Here is a 17,533-nt window from a genome sequence, read left to right on the forward strand (position 1 = left end):
GCATGTGGGCCCATAATTCTGAAACATTCCCTAGGGTCACGCGGGTCATTCTGTTCGATTGTCGAACTACTGTAGGGTCGGTAAGGGCTAATTAAACCCCTATCTATATGCTATGAAATTCTGTTAGACTAATTTGATTAGGATACTAATGTATGCCTGATTATACTAATATATGTGTATCTGTTATTTGTATAAAACATTTTGAGCATGTTTAGTCTGATAAATCTGTATCTGATATCTGCATCTGTTCTGGGTTGGGTTTTATATATATGTGAGGAACCCACACTTCTAGAGTCAGTAAGGGCTAATTAAACTCCTATCTGTATGCTATGAAATTCTATTAGACTAATCTAATTAGGGTACTAATGTATGCCTGATTATACTGATATATGTGTATCTATTAGTTGTATAAAGCATGTTGAGCATGTTTAGTCTAATAAATATGTATCTGATATTTGCATTTGGTCTGGGGTGGGTTTTATATATATGTGGAGGAAGTGTTCTGTATGGCAATCATCACCTATATTCTGGCAACTTGGCTGCACTATATCTGATACGTGTCGTAACGACACAATGTGGTGTTTAGGGATTGGTGGGTGTTTTTAACCCCACGTGGTGTGATGAGATAGTCGGAGTTGGTGTGTAAAGGATGGGGGTTGGACTTTGCATATCTGAATCTGTTATCTGATCTATACATCTGTTTCTGTAACTGTATCGGAGATAGGCATAAGCCCGATTCTGTATCTGATTGTCTGAAATGTTTCTATATGTTTGCTTGTCTAATTCTTTTGGGTTACACTCTGAGTTTAAGTAAACTCACATCTGTTTGTCTATTCTGTTAGGTAATCCACAGGTTTAGGCAAATTGGTGCGGTGGAGACACAGCAGTGGCCACTATATCGTAAAACAGTTAAACTCAGTACTTTTGGTATTTTAAATTTTGGACTTATTTGGGAGTTGTAATTTTTGAGGACTCTCTAGACTGTTTGTTTTTTTTAACTGTTTATTTTTGGATTGTTTGTCAATTTGATTGCTTTGGTTAAATTGTTTTATTAAAATGACGGCTTTTTATGCGAACAACGATTTTCCTAAAAACACGACTGCATTTTCAAACTATAACAATTAAGGTTTCTGTTATAATAAGTTTTGGTAAAGAAACTGACTAATTTGAGGTTTTAGTAAATTTCAAATATTGATGTTTTACCAAGTCAACATAGTTTCTAAAACCCATTCTTTGTGACATCACCAGATTCGGCCATAACGTCTAAACTGAATTTAGGGTGTTACAGAGGGGCTATGGGGACGTAGGTAGTTTTAGAAATTATGTAAAAAAAATAAATATAATCAAAAACTATAATGAGATTGTTAAAAAAAATCTCAAATTTTTATAAATTTATCCATAGCTATTAAGTTTTTTTTCAAAACTTATTAAGTACATATTTTTTATATTATTTCTTTTACCCATGGGTGTATGATAAAATTAGTACTTATGATTGAAAGAAACAATTCAATTAAGAAAAAAAATGAAATATATTTTTTTTTAAAATTAAAAAATATAGTTATAAGGATGATTATATCATTTTTTATATTTTTAAATAATAAAATTATTTACTTTCTAAAAAACTTATTAGTTTTTTTTTATAAAAAAACTACCCACTAATTAAATTAATTATTCAATGGGAATTCAATCTTATATCAGTTATTGTTGTTCTTATAAGAATCTAGAGGTCAGTTATTGTTGTTCTTATAAGAATCTAGAGGTCATGAGCTTAACATGCTTAAACAACTCTAATATCTTTCAATTTACAATATGTTTGGATTAATAATAATAAAATTACTTTTTGTATAATAGTGATTTGAATTTAAGTTGAAAAAAATAAACATCTAACTAATAAATCACAACTTGGAATTCAAATTTTTTTTATACAAGAAAAAGTTAAATTAGTAAACCAAAACAAAGAAAAGGAAATGATTATGTATTATCTTGTTTGAATAGATAAAATTAGTAAACAAAAAGAAATTAGTCGACGTACTCTTCGTAAATTTAAAATTTAATTTTTATACTTTTTTTTAAGAATTTAGTATTTTACTTTTCAAATTTCAAAATTCAAGTTTAAAAAAAAGTTAAAATTAGTAAACCAAAACAATGAAAAGGAAATGATTACAAATCTTGTTTGAATAGACAAAAATAGTAAACAAAAGGAAATTAGCCTCTGTGTTCTTCGTAAATTTAGAATTTAGTAATAGTACTTATATTTTTAGGAATTTAGTCATTCTATTTTGCAAATTTCAAAATTCAAGCTTAACTGTTAACACTATTAAAATTATTTTGTTAAAGACATATTCATTACACCATCATTGTTTAGTTACGTGGCTACCAAGTGAGTTTCTTTTTTATTTCAAAATTTGACATTAAAAAATTTTAACAACAAAAAAAACAAATAATAGTGTTAACAACTGGAACTCAATTTCAAAATCTGAAAAATAAAGTAACTAAATTCCTTGAAATAACAGTACAATGAATATATTCTAAATTGTAAAGAATAAGGGATTTATAATATTTTTTAACTTTTTTAAATTCTTGTTTACTTTCCTTGGTTCTCCCCCAATGGGGTAAAATAAAAATAAATGTTTTGAGGAAGCGCAATGGATACTCAACTTTCTAACTTTCTCTAGTTAAAGTATGTGAGAGGTTCTTGTCTTATAAGGACTGGATCAAATTAGCCACTCTATTATTAAATGAATCAGTTTAGTCTCTATAATATTAAAAAAGAATCAAATAAGTCTAGATTGAAACAAAATAAACGTTTACATTATAAAAAATGTCTTGAAAATAATTTTTTAATTGTAGTTCAATTCTAAACAAAATATTTTACTTACATAACCATAAAACTTTAAAGATATTAACTCTATTAAATAGTAAATGATATTTTTAAACAGTAAATGTTAACTTTATTCCAATTTAACCTTATTTGGTTCTTTTTAATAATACAAGAACTAAATTGATCCATTTAATAGTAAATAGACTAATTTAATCAATTCCTTTTAAAAATTAAAAATAAGAATGTGTTTGGTAATCATTTTAATTTTTTATTTAATATAAAATTTTTAATAAAAAATGTTGAATAAAATAAATAAGCAGTTAATTACTTATTTTAAAAAAAATTATTTAGATTATCGTATTTATTTTTCATCCAAAATTATTTAAAATAATATAAACTATTATATTAATAGGATTAAAATTAAAAATAAATAATATTTTAAAAATAAATATTTACTTTTACTAAACAATATAATTATATTTAGTATTTATATTTATTAATTTACCAAAAAAAAAATTTAAATATAAATTCAACACTTATAAAATTTAATAAGAAAAATTCATAACTTAAATTTTTAACATTTAAATTTTTAATTTATCAAACACTCTAAATTAAAAATTTTATAAAAACAACTATTAAATAAATAGTAACTTCTCATCATTTAAAAGAATACACTGTATTACTTTTCGAAATATAAAATATTATAAAATATTATATTAATAATTCTTAATTCATATTATAAAATTTTGATTGATTTTTTGTAATAAATTAAATGGGCTCTAATATAGTTGAAAAATGATAAAAAAAATTTATTTTTTATAAAATAAATGATATTATTATGATATTATTTTATCTTTTTATATAAAATCAATAAAAAGACATATATAATAAAACTTGAATCTAGGATACTATAACAAGCTTCAAATTTATAAATTCAACCAAAATTTTATTTAATTCTTATATAACTTTTTAATAAATATATTTTTATATTATTATTTTAGGACATTCATGCATTAATAGTGAATTTTCTATGATTATTTCACATTATGTTATGTTATATATCGTAACTTAATTAATTTTGTATTATATATATAATATATATATAACCGAATCATATTTTATATTGTAAATTATAATTACATCTTCAAATGTAGGTAATGATATAAAGTAAAAATAGAATTGAGAAAATAATAGACAAATTGATCGAACTGTTATTGTCCTGCAAACCATTATTTTACTTCAGTTGAAAATACATGCTACCAATAACGTGAAAATAAAATAAATAAATCAGATGTCCTGCCTTTTTCTTTTAAGCATAATGTCCTGCCTTTTCAAATATATCACTCAGTTGAGATAAATTAAATTTTTTTATGTGGATTAATATATTAGTATATTTATTATTGTTAATATAGGAGGACATGGGTTTAAGTGCGTAGAAACGCATTATTTTCCAATTTATGAGTTGGGAAAGACTTTAAATAGTTCTAGGTATTGTGTTAAAAAGAACATAGATATGATCAGAATTTATAATAAAATTGTTCAAAAATAAAAGAAATTCCTCTTAGATTCATCATCCACACATCGTAATTGTGTATAGTAAAATTTAAGGTATCCTGCTTGTTCATGGATAGAGCAACTTGTCCATCTTGATCAATCTAACTTACTTTGGATTAAGCTTGAGTTTATATTTTTCAAACTAATTTGATTCAACTGCTTTACTATCTATAAATAATAAAAATATATATATAAAAACAAATTCATATTAAATTTTATAATTAAATTTAAATAAAAACAAATTTTATTATTTTTATAACAGTCAAATAAAACCTTTAAAAGAGTGTAAGCAAACTAGGCTGGAACTTGAAAACTTTATAAAGCCGGAACTCAGCATGATGTATAAACACGTACCGATGCCGTAACGAGTAATGTGAAAGACTCCTTTGCCATCCTCTGCTATACTTTTTTATCTTATTTATCAAAAAGGAATAGGAATGCGATGGCAGATCATTAGTTCCTTTTTAAATATCTTATGCTTCATACACTTTTGGTTAAAGTCCTCAAACTATTACACTATATTCAAACAATCTCTTATATTTATTTTATAATTAAATAAATCTTTAATCTATGTTTTACTAATTAAAATAGTTTCTTAATATTTTTTTCTTTTCTTTTTACACGTCATAATTTTATTATAAAGATTCAATTTAAGCCTTTTACTAAACCCTTCAAATATATGAGATTTAAAACTATTTTCATCAACTAAAAAATTGTGTATGCGATTAAAACACTCAAACCAAATGTACTATTTTAATTTTATTAGCATCGCCTAGTTTAGAAACTGTGAGAGCCTTGTCGAACGTACAAGCAATTTCCCAGGTTGAGGTTTCTCAAACTCAGCTCAAGGTTTCATTTATTTTTTTAAGTTTCGTGTTGTGAAGGTGATAATTGATGTATGGTTAACAATAGTTATGGTTTATTGAAAATGAAATTAAAAATATTGATACCGAGATATTCCACTCTCCGAAGACATGATACTAGTTGATAGGTAGTTTGTTAACTCCATTAAATGAGAGCGGCTAACTATGATAGAATAATAAACACGTTGCAGTTAATGTGGAAATTCAATTCTTGTCTTTGGATGATAGTTCAATAAAGGATAAAATTAGAGCAATGGACAGGGCTCCCTGATCTTTTGACAAGCATTAATTATTGTTCTATGATTATGACGTGAATCTCCACAAAAAGCTTCTATTTGGGTTCGGTTCTATGGGCTATCATTAAAACTTTTAAAGCGAGATATGGTAGAAAATATTAGGAATCATATACAAATTTCTCGGGTCGGATTATTGTTTTCAAACAGTAGGTTGAAGGAAGTTCCTTCGGTTATATGTTGAGATTGATGTAACAAAACTATTGCTACATTACATCCTTTCGGAGGGTAGTCATGATCATTCCATTCGAGGACAAATCAAGTATTAAAGGCTCCATACTTCTTGTTTTATTTGTTGGCCGCTAGAGTCTTTGCAATGTTGAAAGCAAAATTTCGTAAGGGCATAGGGATTGGATGAGAGCCTCTCCTATGAAAAAATGACTTAGGCTTTGCTTAGTTTGTGGGATAAGCAACGGTCCCGTGTTCAAATCTTTTCTCTTGAATTTTTATTAATTTTTGCTCCAATCCTTAATTATGAATATTTACCTTATTTAATATTTTTACTCAATTATTTACAAGAATAAATCTGTTAGTTTAGTGGTAAGGTTTCAACTCACCCATAGGTTTCATGTTTGAATCATGTGCATCTAAAGCAAAATTATTTTTTCTATTCCCTCCCTATCTGTGCCACCTATTCTCTCACTTTCTCTTTTTTCCCATTTTTGTTTACAATTTATCTATTTATTGAGTCTTTCTTTTCTGACATCATTCCCTTTGTTTTCTTTCTCTTTTGCACACGTTACAAATATTTTTCTCCATTGGACAACTTTAGCGCATTGTTTTTTTTCCTTGCTTTGATTTATCATTTGTTGTCACCTTGCTACGGTTATTGACGCTTTGTTTTTGTGTGATGTCGTCATTGCTATTGTGCCATCTTTTGTGCTGGGTATGGTATACTCTTTTCCTTCCTCGTTTGTTATGAACCATTCTTTCACGTGAAGGATGGATGGTTTTATTTAATTCTATAACCGTTTGTGGGATATTTTGTAGGAAAAGATTGGGAGGCGATTAACCTTTCGATGAACTAAGGGTTTATAGTGCTGTTGTTCTTTCAAGGGTAAGTATACCCTATTTAAGGCCGAATTTTGGTGTTAAAGTCAAATAGTTAGTGCTTGTGGCCCAAAAAAAGTGTTTGGATTTAGTATATTGTTTTTAATTTGGCCGCTTTGAATATTGTTTTAGGGTCTGGAATTGCAATGCATTCAGAAACAATCAGGTGTGTACCTTCTGTCATGAAAAACAATGAATGGCGCAAAATCGAAAAATATTTTGTCAACGTCATACGGCCGTATGAACCACATGACCATGTAAGCCACACAGACTAGGTCTGATAGGTCGTGTAGGCCCATTTTTTGGAAAATTTAGTTAGGCTTGCATTTTGAAGTGCATTTCGTGTTTCTGTAACTACGTCTCTGAGTTTGTTACAAACATTATTGAACTTGTAATGCCCCAAAACCCAGGCTAGAAGTTTAGGCTGGATTCTGGAGGTCACATTGATCACCAAAGTGATTGTAGGAAAAATTTTAATTTAACCATCTAGAAAACAAACAGTATTTAAGTTATGTAAAACTCTCCATTGTAAAATCCTGATATTATAAAAAAAATTTGTCCGAAGGACGTGTACGTGTGTAAAACCCAAAATTTATACCACAATATTCAAAATAAAACTTACAATTCAAACTGTTTACTTATAAGTGCGGAAATTATGAAAATGGTTTTAAAGTTGATTCTAAAACGTAGTTGTCCGAGACCTCCGACGTGCCTAGTCCAGCAACAAGAAACGGAAATACCTGAAAAAGGGAAACTGAGGGGGGCTGAGCTACACGAGCCCAGTGTGAGATTGAAACTTTAGAAAAACAATTATTAAGTGACACAATAAAAAAATCACAACCGAAAATCAATATCCAAATAATCATCACAACTCAAACAGACACATCAGTACTGAATACGACGATCTATATACCGTTAATCTTGCAATCAGATAGACAGACAATGGGGAACAAATGTATCAACATGAAACCCACCCATCCAGCCAAACACCTCTTCGTCCCCTATTCACACCACAAATGAACTATAAGAAACTCAACCAGCCCTGCACACCACATGGGACCTTAAAAGGCCTATCCAACCCTACATACCATGAATGTGGAACAAAGCCACGTAAATATGTAGCTGAGCTGCCAGAAGTATCGTACTATGCGGTAAACCGCTATACAAACAAATTGTAGTTAAAACTGCCAAATCAGATCAGACTTCCTTCTCTTCATATCCCAAACCCAAAATCATAATGCAAATGCATGAATGCACACCAAAAACTACCAATTACACATGCGCAAAAGCTCGTAATTTGTCACTTAGTTACAGAATCGATGTACACAGTTTCCAGACAGTCACATGCACATCCACATCACTTGACCACTGAAGCAGATACTCATTTATTAGGCAATATCACATTAACGAGTCACTTAAATAATGCAACGATTGCATATAACAGATATGTCCGAGTCAAAATAGAGTCCCGACTACCCTTACTAAGACCTAGCCAAGGTTCGGAACTCAGAGAACCACAAACAAGTCATAACTTAATGTCGAAACCATTTTTTAAAGGGATTTTTGAAAAACGGGAATCGACTTTTGAAAAAAGAAAATGGGAGTCGCCACCAATCTTTTAAAGTGTGATTGGATCACTATACAAAACGTTTTGGTCTACGAAATTGTGAGAAAACAGGTTCGGGAGTCGGTTACGTTCGAGGAAGGACTAGCACCCTCATAACGCCCAAAATTGGTACCAAATTGGATAATTTTTGTCTCAATGTCAGAATTTTGAGAATATTTTAAAAAAATGAGGTTTCCTTATTTTCGTAATAATTCAAATTAAGAGAATCAAGATTCATTCGCTTTGAAGGAGTAATAAATATCACATCCAGCATAATTGGACACGATATCTTTAAACTTTCATAGCTGAAATCATCTTATGACTTGTAAAACTCGCTTAAAAAGGATATTTTAGATATTTAGATAAACGGGAAATTGCAACCCAGCATGTTAGGGCACTATTTCTCGAATTTCTAAGTATCCAAAACATTGCTTTGCTCTTTTTTTTAAAAGTTCCTTTTTAATGACTTTTGGTTTTAAAAATAATGATATGTTTTATATATTATAAGAAATTAAATAAACCTAATTACAATATATATGCTTTATCATTTCATACAAATATAGTAAAGGTGACGAACAAGGATCTAAATTACCCAATATGCTATTATTTCATGCATGGCCATAAATAATATTATTACGTACACAATACAACATGGAATATAATGAATTCAATAGTATAAATTGTATAACACATACCCAGCAACATTTCATGCAAACATATCTAAATTATCATAATTAACTAATTTTATGTGAATATAAAAAGCAAGAATAAGATGATATGTGGAATTTAACCTATTAGACAATATCAAAATAAAAGAGAATCTAAAAACAAATTTAATGTACAAAATATAAAAATAAGCTATTTAGAAATATATTAAATAATATATAAAAAAATGATAAAAGAGAACCCCTTTTTTGAAATGAAGAATACATATATATAGATTATATTTTAAAGCATAATGACTTAGTATATAAGAAAAATAATGTACTAAATATTGCTATACTTTTTAAAAAATGAAGAATGTATTAATAAGTAATAATGTATACTTTGTGATAAAACTAGGCAATAAGGAGATATGGTGAAACATAATATAATTTACAAATATAACATAATCATATAGAAATAAAAATATATGCAATAAAATATATAATATAATATATGAGGAAATATATAAAATAATAATTTAATAAGTATTTTCATATAAGAATATAGTAAAATAATTAATACATATAGGAAAACAGATAGTATATGCTAAATTTATAAATAAAATGTATAATAATATAATTTATAATATACAAAAATAATATGTACTAAAAATATATATAGTATAAATATGAATAATATATATATAATAAATATATGTTAAAAATTAAAAAATATAATAATAGATAAAACATAGTAAAATAAATAATATATACAATGAAAAAATATAACAAAGTAAAATATAAAAAAATATGATAAACAAGATTTTAAAATTATAAACTATTTGATATTAATAATATATAAAAAGGGATTAAAATTGAATCTAATTGAAAAATCTAGGGCTAATTGCAAAATAACACAAATATTTGGACTTAATTAAAACACAAGCTAAAATCGAGAGACTCATTGGGTAATTATCCCTAATCCCATAAAACGATACCACTTCCCAGAACTGATTTAAAAGGGCGCTGGGGTTAAATTGAAATAAATATAAAATATAAGGACTAAATTAAAATAAAAACTAAAATGAATTTAAAGAATTTGAAAACACAGAAAGGGCGATTAGGCAACTTTCCCATTTATCAAAACACGCGGGTCCTCCCCGGTTCATCAGGTCAACGCGCGGATCCTCCTTAGAACGACGCCGTTTTAAAGCTTATTATTTTAAGCAAAACGACGTCGTTTTTGTTGGATTATATAAGCTAAAACTTAGGCCTAAAATTCATTTAGCAATCAGTCTTAAAAAAAAGTTTTTGAATCCTCTGAAAGAGGAGGAAAAAGGGGGCTCTCCGGCCCCGGCCTCCGGCCACTGGACTGCGAGTGCCCACACGCTGTATGCGCCGTCGTGTACGGCGGCGGGAAGGCTAAAATCTCTCCTTCCTCTCGGCCCAAACGCAGGTAATCTCTTCTTTCTTATTGTTAACACTATTTACATGCAAAAAAAAGAAAAAGAAAGGAATAGAGCAAATAAATCACCTCAGTTTTTTGGTATGAAAACTGCCTATATTTTTTATTTCTGTAAATATATGCGTATATCTCTTTTGTCTCTGTCCAAAAAAAATCCCCTTTTACAGGTTACAAAGGAGGCTTTTATAGCCACCGTTTCATATTCAGGAAGAAATCTTTTTATTTCTTTCTATATCTGTTTTGCTTGTTTGCTGCTATTTCTTTCTTTCCTTTTGCAGGTATCTAGCGAGGAAATCAGTGGACCAGAATGATTAAGCCTTGACGACGACGGTGTTGGCGCTGATCCGCGTTTATTCGGCTTCAACTACGGCCAGATTTGAGGCCGGGAATCACGGCGTCAAGGGGGTAGATGAACGACGCATCGATTACGGTGTTTAGCTTCTGGAGCCTTCCATTTGCGGCGCCTAGGGTTTTTGAAACCCTAGGGTTTTCCGTGTTCTGTTAGCATCTTGGGCTATTTGGGCCTTGTATGTCTTGGGTTAAGGGGTAATAGATTTTGGGGCCAAAGATTGGGTTGTAGCTGGGTACTGGGTTTTGGGTAGTTTAGCTGGGCTACGGGTTAATGGATTAGTAGGCTATAGTATTGAGTTTGTAAACTGGACTGAAATAAATAAACTTTTATTTATTTATTTTTATTTATTTGTTCATTTATTTATTAATATATGGGCCTGGGTAAATTTGGGTTGCTACATTTAACATAGTACAAAAATTTGGCAAGGTAGAACCATATGGCCGTGTGGAATTGCCCATGCCATGTGGAGGTCTACACGCCCATATGGAGGCCACACACACCCATGTGAAGGCCCCACACGCCCGTGTGGATGGGGCACAGGCTCGTGTGAACAGCCTGTGTAACTCACTGTCCAAAAGAGTTAAAAATTAAGAATAGATAAGGCACGGCCATGTGGAGATCTCACACACTCGTGTGGGACACATGCCCATATGGCCAGGCCGTCTGGTACCAAAAATCATTGAAAACCCTAAATTTCCAAATGCATATGCTCGTGTACTCAAAGGACATGGCCATGTGAAAATCGACTAATTTCCCCAAATCAGCCACACGGCCGTGTGACACCTAATCCTACCCAGAAACCCTAATTCCCAGTTCCACCTGCCGTGTGAACAAGCACACGCCTGTGTGGTAGCCTGCAAAACGTGCCTTTGATATCAAAAAGTGCCTTTGATGTCAAAACAATCCCCAACCCTCAATAACACAGAAATACATCAAAAGCACCTAGAATTTCAAGCAATTCCACAACAATCAACACTTCGATTGGCCAATTTCAAAAACTTAAAATAAATTTAAGACAAAAAGAGATAAATAATCCCTCAAAATACACATATGAGGATTCAAACTCAAAACCCAAAGGCATACTAACACTCACTCAACCATTAGACTAACAGACCCATTCTAACATTAAAATGTGAAGACAAACCCAAATATCTGATCTAGCCACTAACACCTACAAATCTGAAAACTCTTAACCCCAAATCTAGGGTGTTACAGAACTTGAAAACTCTTGTTCAGCGAATATATTTTTGGAACACAAATGAAATACAATCGCTTATCTGAACATATATAAATAAATTCAATTTATTATGATTAATAATAAAATAAAAAGGAGAAAGGTTTTGCATACGCGTCAAACAACTTGCATGTTGTCGGCTGGGACTCCTGTCAATCAATAAAAACATAAAAGAAAGTTAAGAGAAAAGATATAATCCTCTTTTTCTATATAGAAGTTATAGTACTAAATGTCAGTAACTGGATGCTAAAATGAAATTTACAACTTTATTTTACATATGTTGCATGTTTTAAAACGCAAAAGAAAATTTAAGTCCTTTTTTCACAGTGCTAAATTTCATTCTAAAATGAACTGATCTTAAAGAGATGATGCTACAAAAGCTATAGAAAAACTATTATAATTAAGGAAAATAAATAAATAGAGTGGAAAAAACCAAGGGTTCTTGACAAGGTCTTCTCTTCCATGAAAGGAGGGCAAGACTGAAAACTGGATAATTGGGTTTGCATTCTAGATGAATCCATTGGGAAATCAGAAATAGAAAGATGGATAAAAATAAAATAACATTATATTATATACCGGCAAACAACCCTATAAAAGTTTTATTATTTCTCTGCGAACAAGTTGAAAACTGACGCCCTTCTTTTAAGTGGGACTTTCCTCACAAACAAAAATTCCGTTGATAAAAAATTAAAATTTTACTTATAGATCTCAATTAAACCATTACTATATCACACTTTAGCTCCAACTTATACTCATGGTTACCAAATTTCATCACTAAAACTTATTTATACTGACGGAATATATGTTTCTGCCACTAAATAAAGCTTTATTTTGTAGTTACATGTGTTTTTAAATTATCTTTATTTTTTACAACAATACTTTTGTAACATCCCAAATTTTAGTTTAAAAGAATGTGAAATTATTTTAACGATGAGTTATTAGCCCAGTAGTTAAAAGAAAAATAAAGAAGCAAGGTAACTAGATCAAGATTTCAAGTTTGAATTTCTTCCATTACAAAATAGCTTAATTTTTCCAGCCTTAGATATGATATTTTTAACACTCAAAATCAGTCTCCATTGTTGCCATAGAGGCCTCCATTGTCGCCTCATTCTCAATTGAAGACCCACTTTTCCATATCTGGAATTTTAAAGGTTTTTAAGGATTTAAATAATGAATTTCCAACTTTTAAACCAGTTTTTATTAAGCCCCAAAACAACCCCAATTTTGGCAGCCAATGATGGTGGTGCACCGCTCCTAGATCCTATTAGGGGCTGTTATTTTTATTATTTTTGTCTCTTATTTCCAACAAGATTTGGATCTCTTCAAACCCTTCCTAATCAACCTTTGGTCATACGTGAATTAGGGAAACTCGTTCTTGATCGTTCGTCAACTCAAATCTAACAATCGGGAAGCATAAGTGCGGTTGATTGAGGGTTAATGCATAGTTTTGACTTGTTTACTAGGGGGACATGTTAAATGATGAAATCAAGGTTTTTAATGGTTGTTTAGCTACTAATTATTTAGTACTTTGTGATGTTAGGCACTGACTTAAACGCCCTGAATCAACAGTGAAGCGGTTCAATAGTGAAGCTATTAGACATTCTCGTACACGTTTCGCATAAGTCAGTGTAAGTAGCCTAGTCAATTTGGATCTGAAATTTTTTATTGTAATATTGATTTGATTGAACCCATAAAGGAGTGTTCTAAGGCTGATTTGACCACACCCTAACTCTATAAAAAATTTATTTTAATTTAGGTTCAATTTAAGCTCTTAAGGAGAAATCGTCGGTTTCGTGAGGAGTGCTACGGTAGTGTGAAAATAAGGTGTGGGTCTTAACCTGTAAACTTGAATGCTTTAATAATATTTTTAATGTTTTAAATGATGATTAAGTTTGTTGGTCGGGCTTAGCTAAATGGCTAAGTAAGTGATTTTAAGGAGGTCGAATCAGGTACATTACGAGCTCTAGTTAAAAGGCATGTTTGCAAGGTTGCATGAATGACTGAATGTTTGAATGTTAGATATTGGTATGATTAAAAATGAATTGTTTTGTGATGTAATATATGTCGATTGTATGTGTAGCAAGTATTGGGATGAAAATGAAATGTATGTTTGGGTTATATGTTATGAAATGTAATGATTGAAAGACTAATACTCATGCACCGGGAAAAAATTGCTTATGCATAATAATGGAACTAAGGCATGTTAGAACATTATCGTATTGATGGTGAAACTGAATTATTGATAAGTAGTATTAATGAATGAAAGTGAAAGCTATTATGAGAGCATGTAAAACATGCTGTTGAAATGAGAAAGTAATGGTACCATGATTTTGATTGGAACTTGTATGACATATTGCATGTGCATTGGGGTGGGATTATGTGATTGATGGAGGAGTTCCGTGGAGTAATGGCAGCATATTAAATCCGCATATATGTTGTCTATAACAACCTTAACCTGTATCCGTCGCTGGACTAGGGTTAAAGGTGTTACCGGACAGATCGAAACATTTAACATTCATTTCACAATCATCATAGCATCATAGTCATACATCACAATAGAGTCCCTTATATAGGTCATCGAGACCTTAAATATGCAGTAGAAAGGGGTCTAGACTAAACCGAGCTCATACAAAATTTTTCGAAACTTAAACATTTTTTCAAAGTTGTACTGGCCACAAGCCCGTGTGAACAGGCCGTGTGCTTCAAACGGTTTTAGACACACATATGTGTCTTAGCCGTGTCAAAACAAAGCTTACATACTGACTTGTCCACACGGCCACAAGACACGCCCGTGTGCCAAGCCATGTGAAAATTAGGGAGGCTACTGACTTGGGTCACACGGCCAGTCACACGCCCTTGTGTCTGGCCCATGGTCAAAACTGACTTGGCCATATGGCCTAGCACACTCCTGTGTGTGTGACCATATGGTCTGCCCAGGCTCATTTCAAAATGGCCCTCGAGCAACACAGCTGAGACACACGCCCGTGTCTCTGCCCGTGTAGGCAAAAATAGGCCATTTACAAGGCCAATTTGCCACTCATTAAGGGTCCTCTCTACAATCATCCAAAACCACAACATTTTATGCCAAATTCTCAACCATTTCTCAACTGAAACATATACCATTCATGCCATAACATTATCAACCAATTTCATGCTTGAGACACATACCAAATCATATCATTTCATAAGTCAAAGTATCCATCATTCAATCTCATGCCATACTCTTACCTTTTCTCCAAATTAGTACAGTTCAAAAACTTACCAATTTGACCAATTTCTTTGGCCATTCATGAACACATCAAACATACCAATATTGCATCACATATCATATACCAAAATCAAACCATAAGTTCAACCATAATTAAGCCATATCACGTGGCTAAATATACATTTCACAAAACATATTTAACTACCTCTAGCCTATACATGCCATACTTCAATATATACATTTTCAAAAGGTACCAAAATAAGGTTCGATAGTGTAGTGACGATCCTCGACAATCCCTAAGCTCCCGATAGCAATGATATCTATAAAACAATGCAAACACACACAAAGTAAGCTTTCAAAAGCTTAGTAAGCCATATACAAAAAAACTTATCAACTTAAGCATATACATATCATAAAATACATATATTTTATGGCCAAGATACTAACATATACCTCATAGTTCACATACAATTCACATATTTCCAATCCATTTGCTCAAATAACATATTTTGTCATAATTATACCATATGTTCACAAAGGTACGTACACTTACCTTTCATCATTAAATATGATACTCAATTCAAACGTACCTGAATCCGATACATGTTTACATAATAATTTATTTTCTCGGAATGCCTGTTGAACTGTTTGAATCATAAGGATACGCGGATAGCTCGGAAAGCTCGTACAATGCCAATGTCCCAAACGTGGTCTTACATGTAAATCATAAGTCGATGCCCACGTCCCAAACGTGGTCTTACACGATAACACATATCGGATCCTATGTCATGAAATATGTATCTTAACTATTCCTAAGGATCGTACGGGGGTTTTCGGACGTCAGAACTTTGTCGATGCTTTCTCGGATATCTCATTCTCAACACATATAATCATTTAACATTATTCAAAAGCATATAATCAATAGTAACTCAATTCAAAATATATTTATTTTTATATTGACTTACCTCGTACGGATTCGGATAGACAGAATCGGCTACTCGATAACTTTCGGTTTTCCCCGATCTAATTCTATTTTCTTTAGTTCTTGATCTATATAAATTCAAATTTAACTTATTTACTTCCACATTCATTCAAATCAATCCAAAAACACATATTTAGGGCACCTTACAAACTAGCCCTCACATTTTCATATTTTGACACTTTAGTCCTTATTTCACAAAATCACAAAATACACATAATTTCTTTTTACACAAGCTTAGCCGAATTTTTATGGAGTTCATACAAGTCCATATATTTCATTTATTTCATATTTTAGTCCCTCAAAATCTCATTTTTACAATTTACCCCAAAATACTCAAATTCATCAAAAATTCAAAGACAAAACATGATAACCTAACATATATCTTTCATTTTCTATCAACTAACTTCACAAAACTCATAGTTTCATCGATGGCTCAACACAAAATCATCAATAATATCAGAAATTGAGGCATGGACTTAGTAAAACATAAAGTAACGATCACAACAACATAGAAATTATCAAAAACGGAATAAAACTCATACCTTAATCAAAGAGAATCAAAGCCGAACCCTAGGAATCCTTTTTCTTTCTTTTTATTTGATATATTCGGCCAACATGAACATAAAATGGCTTATTTTCATGCCTTTGTTAATTTAATTAACATAATTATTTAGTTTACCGTTTTATCCTTACATTATAACATTAATAAACCATTATATACAAGGTCATTAATGTCCACTCAAGCTTACAATGGTCAAATATCAACATAAGGACCTTTCATTTACAAAGACATATCAAATAGGCACTTTAACAGTTAGAAGGCCACTTTTACATTTTACGTGATTAAGTCCTTTTTATCAAATTAAATACACAAACGATTAAATTTTCATACGGAACTTTCACACATGTTTAACCACATACTGTAAACATGAAAAATATTATTTAAAAATTTTTTTGATTCGAATTTGTGGTCCTGAAACTACTATTCCGACTAGGGTCTAAACCGGACTGTTACATTGTCAGTGCACTGCACCGGGAGCAATGAGGAGAACAACAATTATATCGCATTTTATTTTAGATGGCAGTATAACTACATTACGTATAATGGTGGCTTAACCACATCGATTTTTGCTTACTATAATAGGACATTTTTTCTCAGGCCCAACAAAAAAAACCAAGAATAAAAATTAAAAAATAATAATAAATAAGTCCGAAGTCCAAATTACAATACTAGTCCAAACTGAAAATTTAAAACCTAAACTACAAACCCACTACCCAGGGCCCGACAGGCCCAAAACCTAAACTAGTTTTAGTAAAACAAAAACTCTAGCCCCTTTTTCGCGTCACAGCCTCGCCATGTCGATAGGCATGTCGTCTAACACTCCTTCTGCCACCACCTCTGTTGACCTCACCTATGCCTGCAAAAGAAGGACAAAGAAAGAAGATAGAAAAGCAAAAGAA

General features: G+C 31.0%; 1 long non-coding RNA gene across 1 annotated transcript; it reads left to right on the forward strand.

The window, feature by feature from the left end:
- Nucleotides 1–10,133: 10,133 nt before the first annotated feature.
- LOC121232220 (uncharacterized) lies at nucleotides 10,134–10,993 on the forward strand. The gene is made up of 2 exons (XR_005930519.1): nucleotides 10,134–10,287; nucleotides 10,575–10,993. It is a non-coding gene; the product is annotated as an uncharacterized lncRNA (long non-coding RNA).
- Nucleotides 10,994–17,533: the final 6,540 nt, after the last annotated feature.

Source organism: Gossypium hirsutum, chromosome A07 (assembly GCF_007990345.1).
Source record: "Gossypium hirsutum isolate 1008001.06 chromosome A07, Gossypium_hirsutum_v2.1, whole genome shotgun sequence".
Classification (NCBI taxonomy): domain Eukaryota; kingdom Viridiplantae; phylum Streptophyta; class Magnoliopsida; order Malvales; family Malvaceae; genus Gossypium; species Gossypium hirsutum.